Here is a 16,619-nt window from a genome sequence, read left to right as displayed (position 1 = left end):
TAAAATGACACCTGTCCACCCTCATCGTCCAGGAAAACCCCGATCTTCCAGGGATTCACACTCGGGGAGAGGGGAGTCAGTGAGGGGGAGGTGGCGGCGAAAAAAACCTCTTCCGCGAATCAGCCACACAGTGTCTCCCTGATCCCAGGACTCATTCGCAGGGATCAAATCTCTCCGGGGAGTCAGGGAGCGGCTTCCGTTTGTCTCCGAGTCTCACACTGGTCCGGTCCTCAGACAGGATTAGCCGGGGATGCGCTGTGCTCGGATCCAGAGTCAGAGAGGCTGGAGCTGGGGGAGAGATCAAATAACACCGTCAGAGAGAGGCCAGGGAGAGTGAGGGGCGCAGGGAGTGAGAGGTGAGCGATGAAGAGAGTGGGATGAGTGTGGAGGCGAGATAAGGTGAGCCTGAAAAGGGGGAGTTTGGAGGAGGGGAGGGTCAGGGAAAGGGGAGTGAATGAGGAAGAGTGCAGTGAGTGATGAGAGTGTAGGAATGAGTAGGAAGGATGTGTAATGCGGATGGATGGGGAGGGAGGAAAGGTGAGAGAGAAAGGAAAGGAGATTGAAAGGTGGTATGAGAGAGAGGGGTGTGGAGAATGAAGGCGAGCCCGGCGGTGGGGTGGGGGGGGGAGGAATGGGAGGGTTGAGCCCAAATAAATCTATTCACTCGCCTTCCCAGAGCGCAATTCGACCGCTCCCACCCAGCTCCTCACTCTCCCCGCTCCCGTAGCAAAATCAATCTGCCTCCCGGTTGGAATACAGACACACTCTAACCTCACACCTTTCAGGCATTGTCTGAGCTGAAATGCCACTTTTTAAAATAAAACTTAAAGTTATATCGGAACTGTGACTTGAATCAAGTTCTCGGATTTGCATATTAATCGACCGAAACCTGCAACCCATTTTAAGTGATTAAAGAGTTAACAGCAATCTAGGTTTGTTCAGTACATCGCAACATTTATGTGACATTTTCTTCTTTTACAAAAAATTGTGTGTCCTGTGATCCTGCCCCACTAGCTCCCTGACGAAGGAGCAGCGAAAGCTTGTCCTTCCAGATAAACCTGTTGGACGATACCCTGGTGTTGTGTGACTGTTACCTTGGTAATTCTTCGTGTCGTGAAAGACGATACTTCAACGTAAGAGACTTACAGACCGGATCCCCGGAACTGCCTCCGTATCTGTCATCTCATTATCTCGATATCTAATACTTTGTGTTTGAGGGTGAGCGGGTGCAGTCATTCATACAACCCAGCTCAGTGATCTGGATCTTACACCGGGTTGCTCCAGACCGGGTTTGTAATGGGCTTGTAATAGTGAGTTCAGTCTGCAGCAAAATTTGGGGATAACTCGCTCCCCGCCCATCTCCACCCCGCCCCCTCTCTGTCTCTCTCTGCCCCTCCCCAAGGGACAACACTCTGTGTGTCTTCACCCTCCCGTCCAGGGTTCAAGTTCAAATCCCCTGTTCAAGTTGTGTTTCTTCTTCAATTTATGCGTGTTTGAATATATGGAGGATCAAGTTTAAAATAACCATTATTTGTACTGAAATTCATCGGGAAATCGATCACCTGAACGTGTTTACCTGCGCAGGAACCTGGGAGCGGTTTAAATCGGGAAGCGCTAAGGTTGATCATGACTTCCAGACGGAAACTTCTCAGACTGACCGAGGAGACAGTTTGTCCCATTTGTTTGGATTTCTTCACCGATCCGGTTACACTGGATTGTGGACACAACTTCTGTCGCTCCTGTATCACCCAGAGTTGGGAAAAGGAGATAAACTCCTGCCCGGAATGTAGAGAGGTGTTTCCGGAAAGAAACCTCAGGGTAAATCGGGCCTTAGCGAATCTGGCCGAGGAGGCTCGAAAATTAAAGCTGGATCCGAAAGAGAAGGAAAGTAAACCTCACTGTGAGGTACATCAGGAAGATCTGAAGCTGTTTTGTGAAACTGACAGGAAATTGATCTGCCTGATTTGTCGAGATTCCCGGGAACACAAAACTCATAACTTCCTGCCGATAAATGAGGCTGTTGAAATCCACAGGGTAAAAGAGAGAATACTTTATAATCTGCGCGTTTCATCACATATCGAACACCTGACCTAACACATCTCACTCTGCAATTTCTCTCCCCATTCTAGAATAAGCTGAAATCTTCTTTAGATTCTCTCACAGAGAAGAAATCGGCGGTTCTACAAACGGAACTGACCCAGAAACGGAAGATTTCCGAAGTGAGGGTGAGCTCTCCCTGTGCTGATTCTCTGGGATCTGGGTTAGTTTTGTTCCCTTTATCGCGGGACATTAATGAGGTTTCACATTTCATTTGGTAGGAACAGGCGAGCAGTCTGCAGACCCACATCACATCCGAGTTCACTAAAATGCACCAGATTCTCACTGAGAAAGAGCAGCGTTTACTCAGAGATCTCAGGGAAGAAGAGGAGAGGGTTGTAGAACCAATGGAGAAGAACCTTCGAGAGATTCAGGAGAATTTAAATTCTATTGAGGAGGAACTCTCAAAGTTGCAGAGTCAGATGGATCAAAAAGACGAGCTGATATTTCTGAAGGTGAGGGATTATATTCCAGGTAAGGTAATGGAAATTTCACCCAGTTACAAAAAAGTATTAATTGTTTTATTAATAAAGAATTTTACAAGAAAATATAGAATTCAATCAATCTGTGACTGGACTATTGCGATGCTGTCACTGAATTAAACTCATGTACACTGTCTGATGCATTATTCTCAGGAATGGATGGTGATCTTGACAGTTGCTTAGTTATTATCTCCATGCTCCCTGTTCCCCAAGTTTAATTATCTCTTGGAATTCCCACTGTAATCCTGTTGCAGCTCCATGTGGAGAGTGTACGGGTGTGTTTGGTACAGTGGGAGTGTGAGAGTCACTGTGTCCGTGAGCGGGACTGATGGTTAGATCCAATTTACTTTACCCTCTCCTCAATCTTCCTTCCAAAATGTATCACGTTACACTTCCGTGTTGTGTCTGTTCATTTCAGCAGCCTGTCTGTCTCCTCCTGAAATCTGTTACTGCCATCCTCATTGTTTGTGATTCATTTCTTTCAGGAGGAAGCTTGTCGGAAGAGAAGGTAGGACATGCTCTTTACTGAAACTCTGCACAGTTTGCTCAATAACTCAGGGATGGGTTATTATGGGGTTATTTTCTGGTTATTGTGACCGCTTTAAAGAGTCATTTATTGGGCGGCAATAACTCCAGTTATGGTTCACACACAAGCGTTTTTCTAAAAAAAGTTTGTTATAGATTTTATTGGATTTTATAAAACTGTTCTGCAGTATTGTAAACAATGACAAGATGCCTGTAAATGTTGCGACCTGGTTCTCAGGCTGGAAGTGATCACTGTCCTGATTTGGGCTGTTTGTGTCACCCTGACCTTCCTTCTGACCGTGAGAGAGACCGTCGGCTCACGTTTCCAGTGAATGGCCATTCCTGTCCCTGCATGGCTCCTGACCAACCCCAGACGGTCAGAAGGGAGAGTTTAAAATACATTTTGTTCTCGCCTTTAAAGAGTACAAACTTGCTGTTTAACATTTTGACTGCAATACTTTTCTGTGTTTAAAGAGCACCTCGAACGTCTCGAGCTGTTTCACAGGAGCTTTCGGAAGTGAATAAAATCAAAATGACACCGATATATGAATCCAGATGATTAGTGCAGGATTTAGTGCATCTTAAAGGAGGAAAGAGGAATAGAGAAATGGAGAGGCTCTGGAGGCAATTCCAGAGCTGAGGGTCTTGGCAGTTGAAGGTCCAACCTCCATTGGGGAGAGAGACAAATCAGAGATGGTCAAGAGGCTGAAAGTATAGGAGCAGGATTCTCAGAGGGTTGTGAGACCCATATATTGCACAGTTAGACAGGAGGCATTTAGTTGTTTAATGTTTTTTGTGTCTGTTCCACAAGCTCTGTTTATAATACAGCAAGGGGATGGGGGAAATGTATACCATCTCCTGAGGTGTATGATGTCCCAGTAACTAATCTGTTATCGGGACACGGGCCTTTCTTTGGACCTGGGTGTTTTCCAAACGTTTTCCTTTCATTATCAAATTCTTGCTTGATCAGTTACAAAAATAAGATGAATATTTCACTTTCTAGCCCATTCACTCAAACGTGAACAGTGCTGAAAGCTTGAATATTTAAATTATTCCATAAATGTTCTAACGAAGCACCATTTCTAATGTCACCTGTTTAATGTTTACAGGATTAGTGATGAGGTGAAGACACTCTCAGCTGCTGATGGCTCTCTGTCTCTCGGACAGTTCACTGGCCCTTTACAGTACACAGTCTGGAGAGAAATGATACACACCATTCACCCAGGTAAACATGTATATTCATTTTCCTGATGATAAATCCAGTTGTGCAGGGGTTCCAAGGCATCTTCAAATCGATAGTTATAGAGTCAAAGAGATGTAGAGCACAGAAACAGACCCTTTGGTCCAGCTCGTCCACGTCGACCAGGTTATGCTAACATAATCCCGTCCCATTTTCCAGCAATTGGCCCATACCCCTCTAAACCCTTCCCATTCAAATACCCTTCCAGAAGCCTTTTAAATGATGTAATTGTACAATTATCCACCACTTCCTCAGTCAGCTCATTCCACACACGCACTACCCTCTGCGTGAAAAAGTTGCCTCTTGGGTCCCTTTTATGTCTTTTCCCTCTCACCCTAAACCTATGTCATCTAGTTCTGGACTCCTCATACTAGCGGAAAGACCTTGTATATTTATCCTATCCATGCACTTCACGATTTTATAAACCTCCATAAATTCACTCCTCAGCCTCCAATGCTCCAGAGAAAATAACCCCAGACTATTTAGCCTCTCCCTGCAGCTCAAGCCCTCCATCCCTGGCAACATCCTTGTAAATCTTTTCTGAACCCTTTCATGTTTTACAGCATCCTTCCGATAGGAAGGAGACCAGAATTGCACACAATATTCCAAAAGTGACCTAAACAATGTCCTGTACAGCTATAATATGACCTCTGAACTCCTAAACTCAGTAATCTGACCAATAAAGGAAAGTGAACCAAATGCTTTCTTCAGTATCCTATCTACCTGCGAGTCGACTTTCAAGGAACTTTAAACCTGCATTCCAAGGTCTCTTTGTTCAGCAACACTCCCGAGGACCTTACCATTAAGAGTAAAAGTGCTGCACTAATTTGCTTTTCCTAAATGCAACACCTTACATTTCTATAACTTAAACTTCATCTGCCACTCCTCAGCCATTGGCCCGTCTGATCAAGATCCTGTTGTAATCTGAGGTAACCTTTTTCACTGTCTACTTCACTCCAATTTTGGTGTCATCTGCAAACTTACTAACTCTACCTCCAATGTTCACATCCAAATCATTTATATAAATGATGAAAAGTAGTGGACCAAGCACAGATACTTGTGGCAAACCACTGGACACCGGCCTCCAGTCTGAAAAACAATCCTCTACTGCCATCCTCTGTCTTCTACCTTCGATCCAGTTCTATATCAAATGGGTTGTTCTCCTTGTATTCGATGAGATCTAACTTTGCTAATCAGTCTCCATGGTGAACCTTGTTGCACGCCTCAGTGAAGTCCATATAGATCACGTCCACCACTCTGCCTTCATTAATCCTCTTTGTTACTTCTTCAATAAACTCAATCAAGTTCGTGAGACATGATTTGCCATGCACAAAGCCATGCTGACTATCCCTGCTCTTAAATCCAAGAGACTCTCCCTGGAAACATGATACTTTCTGTGGTTCATTTAGATCAGTGTCTGGAGCCATCAGCTCTGTGTATCAGAGCAGTGAAGGGTTCTGTCTAACCAGAGGCATAGAGCATGGAACCAGGAATTCTAAAGGAGACTGGACTGGCTCCATCTGGAGTGACATTGGAGGAACAGTTTTTATCACAATATCAGAAAGACATGAAGACATTAAACAGCCAGTGTTAATGGGAACATGTCTACTGGGGATTGCATGAGAAACAAAAACAGAAGTTGCTTGAAAAGCAGAGATGTTGGCCAGAGAACAGGGCAGTGTGTTAAAGTGGCAGAACTTAGATGTTCTGGAAAGTGGTCACCCAGTGTATGCTTCGTTTGCTCAGTATAGAGGAGACCACATTGCGAGCAGTGAATGAACTAGACTAGACTGTATGAAGTGCAGGTAAAGTGCTGCTTCACCTGGGTGGTGTGTTGGGCCCTTGAATACCGAGGAGAGAGCAGGTAAATTGGCAGGTTTTGTACCTTTGGTGGGGAATGGGCTAAGGACTGTGCTGTAGGTAACTAAGAAATAAGCAAAGGATGATTACCTCATTGGGATTGTTGTACAAGCCCTCAAACAGACAGTGGGAAATTGGGAAGCAACATGGAGGGAGACATCCGATAGCTGTAAGATTAATATTGTTGTAATAGTAAGGGATTTTAACTGTCCAAACACAGAATGGAAATGCCAATGTGTTAAGGAATTGGATGGAGAGGAATCTTAGTGTGTCCAAGAAAATTTTCTTATTCAATATGTGGATGCACCTGTTTTCCCTGCAGGTCTGGAGGCTGAGGGGTGACCTTATAGAAGTTTATAAAATCATGAGAAGCATGGATGGGGTAAATAGACAAGGTGGAGGTGGGGGAGTCCAGAACTTGAGGGCATGGATTTAGAGTGAGAGGGGAAAGATTTGTAAGGGAAGTAAGGGGTAATCTTTCCACTACTGCGTGTGTGGAATTAAGTGCCAGAGGAAGTGGTGGAGGCTGATACAATTCCAACATTTAAAAGCCATTTACATGGGTATATTTGAATGAAAGCTTTAGAGCGATATGGGCCAAGTGCTGACAAATGGGACTAGATTAGTTTAGGCTATCCGGTCGGCATGAACGAGTTGGACTGAAGACTCTGTTTCTGTGCTGTACATCTCTGTGAATCTATAACTCTTTAAAGAAATGGCAAAACATGACTTTGTCTTGGGAAGTAGGGCAGGGCTAATTACTGAGCTGTCAGCGGTGGGACACTTTGGGGCAAGTGATAATAATTCCATTAGTTTGAAAACAGTTATGGAAAATGATGGACCAAAACTAAAATTGAAGGTTCTAAATTGTAGTAAAGATCCAGAATTTGATGGTATTAAGCAGAAACTTTCAAACATTGATTGCGGCAAACTGTTCACAGATAGAGGGAGATAACGGAATGTCAGAGACAGTATGTTCCAATTAGTGAGAATTGCAAAATTGGCAGGACTAGAGAAATTGAGGCTCTGGTCAAGAAAAATAGGGAGGTATTTGCCAGCTATTGACAGCTGGAATGGAGTGAATCCCGTGAGGTGTATAAGAGCAGTAGTTGTGTAATTAGAAGGAAATCAGGAGGGCAAAAACAGGGCTTGAGATAGTTTTGGTGAATAGCATTCAGTGAATCCAAAGAGATTGTACCAACACTAAGGGCAAAATAATAACTCGGGAGAGAATAGGGCCCCTTACAGAACAAAGAGGATGTGTATGTATGGAACTACAGGAGATGGGTGAGATGCTAAATGAATATGTCACAGCAGTGGTTTGCTGTGTAGAAAGACCTGGAAGTTAAGGAAATAAATAGTGATGTCATGAAGAGTCCATATTACAGTAGTGGAGGTGCGGATAAGCGCCTGGAACCTGATCAGATTTATAGAGTCATAGAAATATGCAGCACAGAAAAAGACCATTTGGTCCAACTTGTCCATGCCGCCCAGGTATCCTAACTTAATGTAGTCCCATTTGCCAGCAGTTGGCCCACATACCCTTGAAATGCTATTCATATACCCATCAAGTTGCCTTTTAAATGCTGTAATTGTACCAGTCTCCACCACTTCCTCTGGCAGCTTATTTTGTACACGCACTTCCATCTGCATGAAAAAAATTGCCTGTCAAGTCCCTTTTATACCTTTGAACTTTGTAGGAAGCTCAAGATGAGATTGCAGGGCCCATTGCTGAGATATTTGCATCATCAATCAGCAAGGGTGAGATGAGGCAAGACAGGTGGATTCTTAATGTTGTGCCATTATTTAAGAAATGCGGTAAGGTAAAGCTAGGTGATTGATGACCTTGATGTCGTTGGTGGGTAAGTTGTTGCAGGGGATTCTAGGGCGTGTTACCATGTATTCGGAAAGGCAATGATAGCCTTCATGGCTTTGAGATTGGGAAAACATGACTCACTGATATGATTGAGATTTTTGAAGAGGTCACAAAGAAGATTGTCCTCGCGCTCTGTCTCTCCCCTCACTCTCATTCTCCCTTCCCCTTCCATCCCACAATGCCCATTCCTGTCAATTCCCATTACTGTCACTCTCACCCTCAGCTTTATGCTCACTTCTGCCTCACTGTCCCTTCTGCCCCACCCTCCAACCTTACCTCTCCCCTCCACCTGGCTCTGCTACTCCATTGATGTTCCCTCTATATCAGTTCCCAGCTCTAAATCCCCATTACTCCAAATCTCACAGGTTAATAATCTCATGTTCTCCCCTGCCACTCTATATCGCCCTCCCTCCTCATATTTATTCTCACTTTCCCTTCTGGATATCAATAATACAAGGCACTTCACATCAACACAATTAACAAGAAAATAAAATAAAGAATTGTGGATACTGTAAATATGAAACCAAATCAGAATCTATGATAAAAACTCAGCAGCTCTGGTCGCACCAATGGAGAGAAAGCAGAGTTAGGTTTTCTGATCCAGTGACTCTCCTACAGAAGTGGATGGTACCTGGAAAACGGAAGTAGATTTGCTGAAAGCAGGGTGTCCAGGTGGAAGTGTGGGGGGAAGAGTTTGTCAAGAAATAAAAATAACATCAGTGGAGACAGAGCCCAGAAGAGAGAATGACAGTTAGGCCGACAAAGGGATGGATAATGGTGAGCCAGAGAGACAGAAAAGCTGATAGTGGGGACTATAAGGAGGTGAAATAGGGTTGGCTGCACTGAAAGTAGCTCATGTCATGACAGGGCCTGGGGTGTCTGCATTGGTAAAGGACATGGAAGAAGGTGTTCAGGCCCTAACATTATTGAACTCAGTACTGACTCCTGAATGCTGTAGTCTCCCCATGCAGGAAATGAAATCTCAGAGAAGTGCAAAAGCAAAATGTTAATAATATCAGGGAATTCAGCTTCCCCATGATGAACTGGGACAGGCAGATTGTGACGGGCTTAGACAGCACAGAATTCTTAAAATGTCTCCCCTTGATCTTCTTAAGGCAGTGTATAGAAAATCCAATAGGAGACAGGGCAGGGCTGGAACAGCTGAGATTCACCAAGATGTTGCCTGGGCTGGAGCGTTTCACCTCTGAAGATAGACTCGATCAGCTGGGGATGTTTTCATTGAAGCAGAGAAGGCTGATGGGAGAACCTGATAAAGGTGTAGTAAGTTATGAGGATTACAGTTTGGGTAGACAGGAGGGTACATTTCCCCTCAATGGAATGGGCAATAACAAGTACATAGATTTAAGAGGAGGAGCTGGGGTTTTCAAGGGGAATTATGATAATATTTTTCCCCCAGATGGCAGTCGGCATCAGGAACTCACTGCCTGAAAGGAAACAGAAATCTTTGCAGAATTTAGAAAGTTATTCAGATGGAGTTATAGAGTCATAAAGGATGGAAACAGACTCTTCCATCCAATGAGTCCACACTGATCAGATATCCCAAACAGACCTTGCCCCATTTGCCAGCATTTAGCTGATATCCCTCCAAACCCTTTCCTATTCATATCTCCATCGAGATGCCTTTTAAATATTGTAATTACACCCACCTCCACCACTCCCTCTGGCAGCATATTTCATACACACATCACCCTCAGCGTGAAAAATCTACCCCTTGAGTTCTATTTAAACCTTTTCCATCTCACTTTAAACTAATTCCTTCTAGCTGTTGAGTCACCTACCCTGAGGAAAATATGTTGGCTATTCACCCTATCCATGCCTCTCGTCATATTATGAACTTCTATAAGGTCACTGCTCAGCCTCCAACATTCCAGGGAAAAAAGTCCCAGCCTATTCAGCTACTCCCTATCACTTTTTTCAAGACATCAATATTTATTTCCCCAAGTTCCCTCGCTGCTAGAAAATGGAATATACATTGAGAGGCTCTTGATGACCGGCATGGTGGGCGGCACGGTGGCACAGTGGTTAGCACTGCTGCCTCACAGCACCATAGACCCGGGTGCAATACCCGCCTCAGGCTTTTGACTGTGTGGAGTTTGTACGTTCTCCCCGTGTCTGTGTGGGTTTCCTCCAGGTGCTCCGGTTTCCTCCCACAGTCCAAAGATGTGCAGGTCAGGTGAATTGGCTATGCTAAATTGCCCATAGTGTTAGGTAAGGGGTAAATGTAGGGGTAAGGGCGGGTTGCGCTTCGGCGGGTCAGTGTGGACTTGTTGGGCCTAAGGGCCTGTAATGTCATCTAATCTAATCAAGGTCACAATGTGCTGAAGGACCTCATTTGATGCTGTATTACTTGCTAGCTAATGTAGATTGGTTAGCTCAGTTGGCTGGACAGCTGCTGTGTGATACAGGTAACAGTAGCAGTGCAGGTTCAATTCCTACACTGTGAAGATCCTGTCTTCTCATCTTTGCCCCTTCAATGCAGGATGGTGCCACTGACAATAAACTCAGCACCAGCCTTTCACTCTCTCTCAGATCAGAGAGCACCCTCTGGGACGATGACAGCTTCACTTGATTTTTACTCTTATTACTCAACAAGCGGACTCTCTGGTTCTCCCTATAACTATGAGATAATGTTTTTACTGGAATGTTCAGCTTCTCTCGACATTAAGGTTAACCTCCCATTAACCCTCTTAATTACTCATTGTTCCTGCAGACTAACGTTTTCTGACTCAAGCGCTCTAACACCCAGATCATTCCGTAAATTGCAATTCTGCAGGTTTTCTCTGTTTAAGTGATGCTGATTTTAAAAATTCTTCCTTGTGAAGACTCCTGTCCCCCTCACATCACTCAGGCCTCACTCTTGCCTTCCCCACATCATCTCCTCTCCCACTTCAACCACACTCACTACCTCCAGCAAAGCAACACCTTTTAATAATGCCCCACCTCTTAAACTTGTCCTTCATTTACCCCTCTTTGTCACACTCCCCTCCACCACTCCATCCTACACCCCACTTCCTCCATGCTCCAATGTCAATCGCACTCCCCTTACCCCTCTCCCTCCTCACATTTTACACTCATCCTGCACCGACATCAAACACATCACTCCCCTGGTCCTCTTACCCTCATATCCACTCGTCCTCACTCTCCCCTCTCACTCGCACTTCCCCTCATTTTCTCTTCCAGCCTATTCTCCAATTACTCTCCCACCTCACTCCAACTCCTGAACACTCACGTCCTGAGTCTTCACTCTCCTGTTATGGATCAGGCCAGAATCCCTCAAAACATTTCAAGAAAGTAGCCCAGACCATAACATTTCCAATTGTTTTCTATAGATGTATAGTGGATATTCCAGGAGGGATGCAGATGGCCCAACCACACACTTTTAAACAAAGCAGTATTTATTTACACATGAACTAAAGAAAACCAAATTTAGAATAATATAACTATTTAAAAAAACTAGTCGACTCTCTCGCAACTGAATGACGCTGTTCCAAATATTTGCAACATCCTTTTGGCAAAAAGAGGAAACATCAAACTCAGGTTCTCCCAGGAGAGATGTCAGACAGAGAGAGGATCAGCATGGAGTTGTTTCTTTGACTAGCAGCCTAAAAAAAAAACTGCTTGCCAAATCCAGAACAAACCCAAACCAGAGTGAAGCTGAGCTGGGAGAAGTGGCCATTCCCCTTTCATTGTACAAGTGTTTTTTTTAAACTTGAAAGCCTTTTAAAGCCTGAAGCATTATCTGCTAACTATAATCAAATTGACCCTAAAACCCATAGAAACCAGACACATGGGAACCGATGCATTTATGGCCTCTCTGACAAAAAACCTTTAACCTTGTTAAAGGTGCAGCATCGTCACACCCCTCACTCACCCCAACACTCTCTGCCTGTCTCCACACATTTCCCTTTCACTCTCTCCTCCCCTCTCCCTGGTTCTCCTCCTCTGAGTCATCCTCCTCATTTTCATCCCCCTTCCCCATTTCCCCCTCGGCTGCCAATTTCCCTGTCTTTTTCACTTATACTCTTTGTCCCCTCCTCCAGATTCATGAACTTACACACAGCCTGTCACTCTCTCCTCAGGTTCCTTGTCCCTATCCATCACTGCATTATATCTCCAGACAGGCCCCATTCTCCTCACCCTCCCTCCCCATCACTTCCATGGATCTCACTCTCCACTCCCTACCTCTAAGCAACACTCCCTCCTGATCTCCCACCCCACTCTCTCCTGCTCTCACTGTCTCCCTTCTGCAAACTACCCACTCCCATTTCTGACACACCTATCCACACACACACCCCCACTTCTTCTCTGCCCTCCTGCTCATTCTGCATTCACTCTTCCCTCTTATTCTCTGTCCCCTCTAGCTCAGCTTCCCATCCCGGTCGCTCTCCCCTCGACCTCATTCTCCTCTTGGTTTGTACCTGCCATTAACTATCCCTTAGCCCGACAGACCATGGTCTCACTGCATTCTCCACCTTCCATCCCACTCACCTTCACATTCCCCATATCCATTTCTTATATCAACCTCACTCTGATCTCACCCTCTACCTCACACTGCCCCTCACCCTTATCTCACATTCGCCCTCCCGCTCCACTGCATTCCTTCATAAGCACTTCACCAATTCCCACACCCCTGACTCTCCCCTCCCTTTTAACCTTGCTTCCTCACACTCCCCTTCCCCTTCAGTCTCACCTCCACCTCTCTCCCCCTCCACCTCATCCTCATATTCACTCACCTCCACAGACATCAACAGACATCAACGTCTGAGACATGACTCTCTCCTTCCTTTTAAACCTCCAACCTACATTCCCCTCATCTTTACTCTCCTCCCCCCCTCACAGACTCCACCTCATCCTTCAATTCACTCACCTCCAGAATCCCCACAAGACCTTATTTTGATCCCCTCCAGCTTCCACATATGGACTAATTCCTCGTACTCTTAACATTCCCTCCCTCTTCTATACCCTGCCAGTCCCTGCCACTCACTCTCCTCTCCCACTCTCTCATTCCTCTCATGGTCAAAAGGAACCTGCATTTCTCCCCTCCAGCTCAGCCATCTCTTCCTTCTCATTCTCACCTCCCTTTCTCTCTTCCCCTTACTCATTGCATCTCCATCCCTCAACCTTCCCACTCACTCTCTCAATCTCCAAATCTCAAACGTCCACTTATTTTGAAGACCTCGTGTCCGCACACTCTCATTCTATCCTGTCACTCACTTTCCCTGACCCCATCCCAAACACCTTTCCCCTCACAAAACCAGTACACTCTCTCCCACATCCTTATTCAGCATCCACTCATTCCCTCCTCCATCACTTACCGCATCTCTTTACAATCCCATTTCATGCCCTAAGGTGAAAAACCTTCCCTCATTTTCTCCCATTCTCTGTGATGCTCCCCTCCTCCTTCCTTAAACCCTCGCTTACACATGCAATCCCACTCTACCCTCCCCCAGTCTTCCCACTCCCTTGCTGCCCATCACTCCTGCCTCCCCTCACTATCCCTATTCGCACCGACTCACATCACCTCACTCTCCCCTTCCTCTTGCATTCACTCACCTTCTTCCTACTGACCCCACCTTCTTCCTACTGACCCCTCCTGCTCCTATCCCCCTTTCACCTCACCCTCATGCTTCCTTCGTTTTGTTATTGCACTCCTCCCTGTGCTCACTTCCCCATTACTTGGCCCTCCTCTCACTCTCCCTTCCTTGTTCCTACTCACTCGCTCTCCTACTCGCTCTCCTACTCACTCTCCCTCCTAATTTGTGACTTCTTTCTGGACCTAGCCATCTCCCCTTCCAGTCCATGCCCCATCCCTCTCTCTTAGTTTCTCCTCTCCCTCACACTGACTTCCCACACCCTGTCCATACCTTTCACTCTCACTAACCCCTTCCCTCTCCCCCACCTCTTCTGTACCCTTCAGTCTCCCCTCCCCCACCTGGCCCCCACCATCTTACACTCCCCTTTGCTCTCCCACACCCTCTTGCTCTCCCCTCACTCTTGGTCTCATTCCCCAACCCCTAGAACTGCTTCTCCCTCCACGTCTGCCACACACTCTGCCTCTCGCTCCCCCCCACACCCTCTGCTTCAGTTTATCCTCCCCAGCTCCCTCCTGCCACTACCATCACACTTCATATCCACACAATTCCCCCTTCTTCTCCCAAATCCTCCTGACTCTCCAGATGATGCTGCATCTTCCAACCTGCTCGCTCCCTCCCCAGCCCTCATTTGACACCTTCTCATTGCTCTCACCTGAGCACTCAACCCTCCCATTACTCATCCCCTTCTGAGATCCCCCTCATTCTCCACACCTCTCTTTCTCGTACCACCCCTGCACTCTCATTTATCTCCCACCTCTCCATACTCTATCCCACATCTCCTCACCCTCCCCCTCTCTTTAACCTTCCCCCCCTCCCCCTCTCTTTAACCTTCCCCTCCCTCCTGCGATAAGGTTAGGGTTAGGGTTCTGTTCTTCATTTCCCCACTCACTCCCCTCAAGTGAGCCCTCTCACCTCCCCTCCCTCATTCCTTCCTCCCAAGCCCTCTGCCTGAACCATCCTTCCTCCTCATTCCTTCACTCTCCACACTCACTGAACTCTCCTTCACTCACTCCTCTTTCCCTGACGCTCCCCTCCTTCAAACTCCCCTTTTCAGATTCACCTTATCTCCCCTCCACACCCATCCCTTCTGTCACTCAACCACTCACTACCTGCTCCCCTCACCCTCCTTGGCCTCTCTCTCCCTCCCTCTCTCTCCCTGACGGTGTTATTTGATCTCTCCCCCAGCTCCAGCCTCTCTGACTCTGGATCCGAACACAGCGCATCCCCGGCTCATCCTGTCTGAGGACCGGATCAGTGTAAGACTCGGAGACACAGAGCAGACGCTCCCTGACTCCCTGGAGAGATTTGATTCCTGGCTGTGTGTCCTGGGATCAGAGGGATTCACATCAGGGAGACATTACTGGGAGGTGGAGGTGGGGGAGAAGACCTGGTGGTGTCTGGGAGTGGAGTGGCCCGAGAGTCTGTGGAGAGGAAAGGGAGGATCAGACTGAGCCCCGAGATTGGATTCTGGATTGTGGGACTGTTTCCTGGATGTGGTTATTTAGCCGCCACCTCCCCCTCTGAGACCCCCCTCTCCCCGAGTGTGAATCCCTGGAAGATCGGGGTTTTCCTGGACTATGAGACTGGACAGGTGTCATTTTACAATGCGGACACCATGTCCCATCTCCACACTTTCACCCACACTTTCACTGAGAGGGTCTTTCCCATCTTCTGTCCAGGAGGGAATATTGATGGGAAAAACTCCGCCCCGCTGACAATCTGCAGGATTAAAGGGCACTGAAATCCTATAATTTCATCCCGTCCCCATGTCTCCTGCCAGCTGTAAACTGATGGGGTCGGTCTCAGTCTGGTGGAAAGAAGGAGGGGGAGAGAAGAAATAAATAGAAGCTCAGTTGTAGAGAGGGACTGACTGGGTAGAATGAGCTGTGAGCTGCAGGAACCCGGGGACCTTCCTGTCTGTAATGTTGCTCCACAGGCGGGAGGTGGCGCTACATGACGGTGTTGGAGATGAATCAGTCAGTGGTTCTCAGACTGGGCTCAGTGGGAGTCTTTCCGGGGGACACCAAATCGTTTCACTGCAGGGTCAGTGGTGTCTTTCCAGGGGGACTGGGCTCAATCCCAATAAAATGTCAGAATGATCTTCTTTAGATTTCCACCATGTGTCAATAATGTGTATCCCACACGTGATTTAATAATATTGAGAACTGTCTTGTTGTGCTCAGGTCTGTAAATATTGCCCAGAATGTTACTGCTCTTTCAAAAAATTTGGAAAATTTGAAAACTTCAGATTTGATGGGTGAACCGATCGTTTATGTCAAGATCAGATCATATTTAACCATGTTTGAAACCATTCAGTTGGTGCAAACTGCAATGAAGGTGGAGCCACAGTTTTCACTTATTTCTGAGTTATTGCTCTCCCATCATTATCTCCTGTGAAATAATCCTTAAGTCACCCCAATGAAAATGTCGGCTTGATAAAAGTCATTACTCTAGCACTCTGTGCATGGAACTATTCAGATTTCTCATTGTTTATGTTTATGTAATTCTAACTTATATTGGAGTGCAGGATCAAATTTGAAAATAGCTTCTTCAACCAAATCAACATCTGCGACTCACTAGAGTGAAAGCAAGGTTTCTTTAAAAACTACTTCATCAATAAATCCAAGAGAGTAAACCTGTTGTCATTTTATTTGTAAATTTCTCCAGAATATGTATCCTTCTACCTCGCATTCCAACTTCATCTGGATTGTTTTAAAATTTACTGTTTCGAGTCAATGGAGTGTTAGTTGCCCGGAAATGATCCCAAGTTTACTCTAGACATTCAGTTGTTGCTCCTTTCAGTGGGGCCTTTGTGTCAGAGATTGTTAGAGCCCTACAGCATAGACTGGCTCAAACTGATCCATGCCAAACAAAAGGTCTATCCACACTTATCACATTTCCCGGCACTTGGCCTGTAACCTTCT

At 46.0% G+C, this 16,619-nt stretch overlaps 1 pseudogene; it reads left to right on the top strand.

The window, feature by feature from the left end:
* Positions 1–1,509: 1,509 nt before the first annotated feature.
* Positions 1,510–16,330, top strand: LOC148140078 (zinc-binding protein A33-like; annotated as a pseudogene).
* Positions 16,331–16,619: the final 289 nt, after the last annotated feature.

This window comes from Chiloscyllium plagiosum, unplaced genomic scaffold (assembly GCF_037043375.1).
Source record: "Chiloscyllium plagiosum isolate Xiang-an unplaced genomic scaffold, Cpla_swu_hap1 HiC_scaffold_35, whole genome shotgun sequence".
In the NCBI taxonomy this organism is placed as follows: domain Eukaryota; kingdom Metazoa; phylum Chordata; class Chondrichthyes; order Orectolobiformes; family Hemiscylliidae; genus Chiloscyllium; species Chiloscyllium plagiosum.
This window is presented reverse-complemented; position numbering and strand designations above follow the sequence as displayed.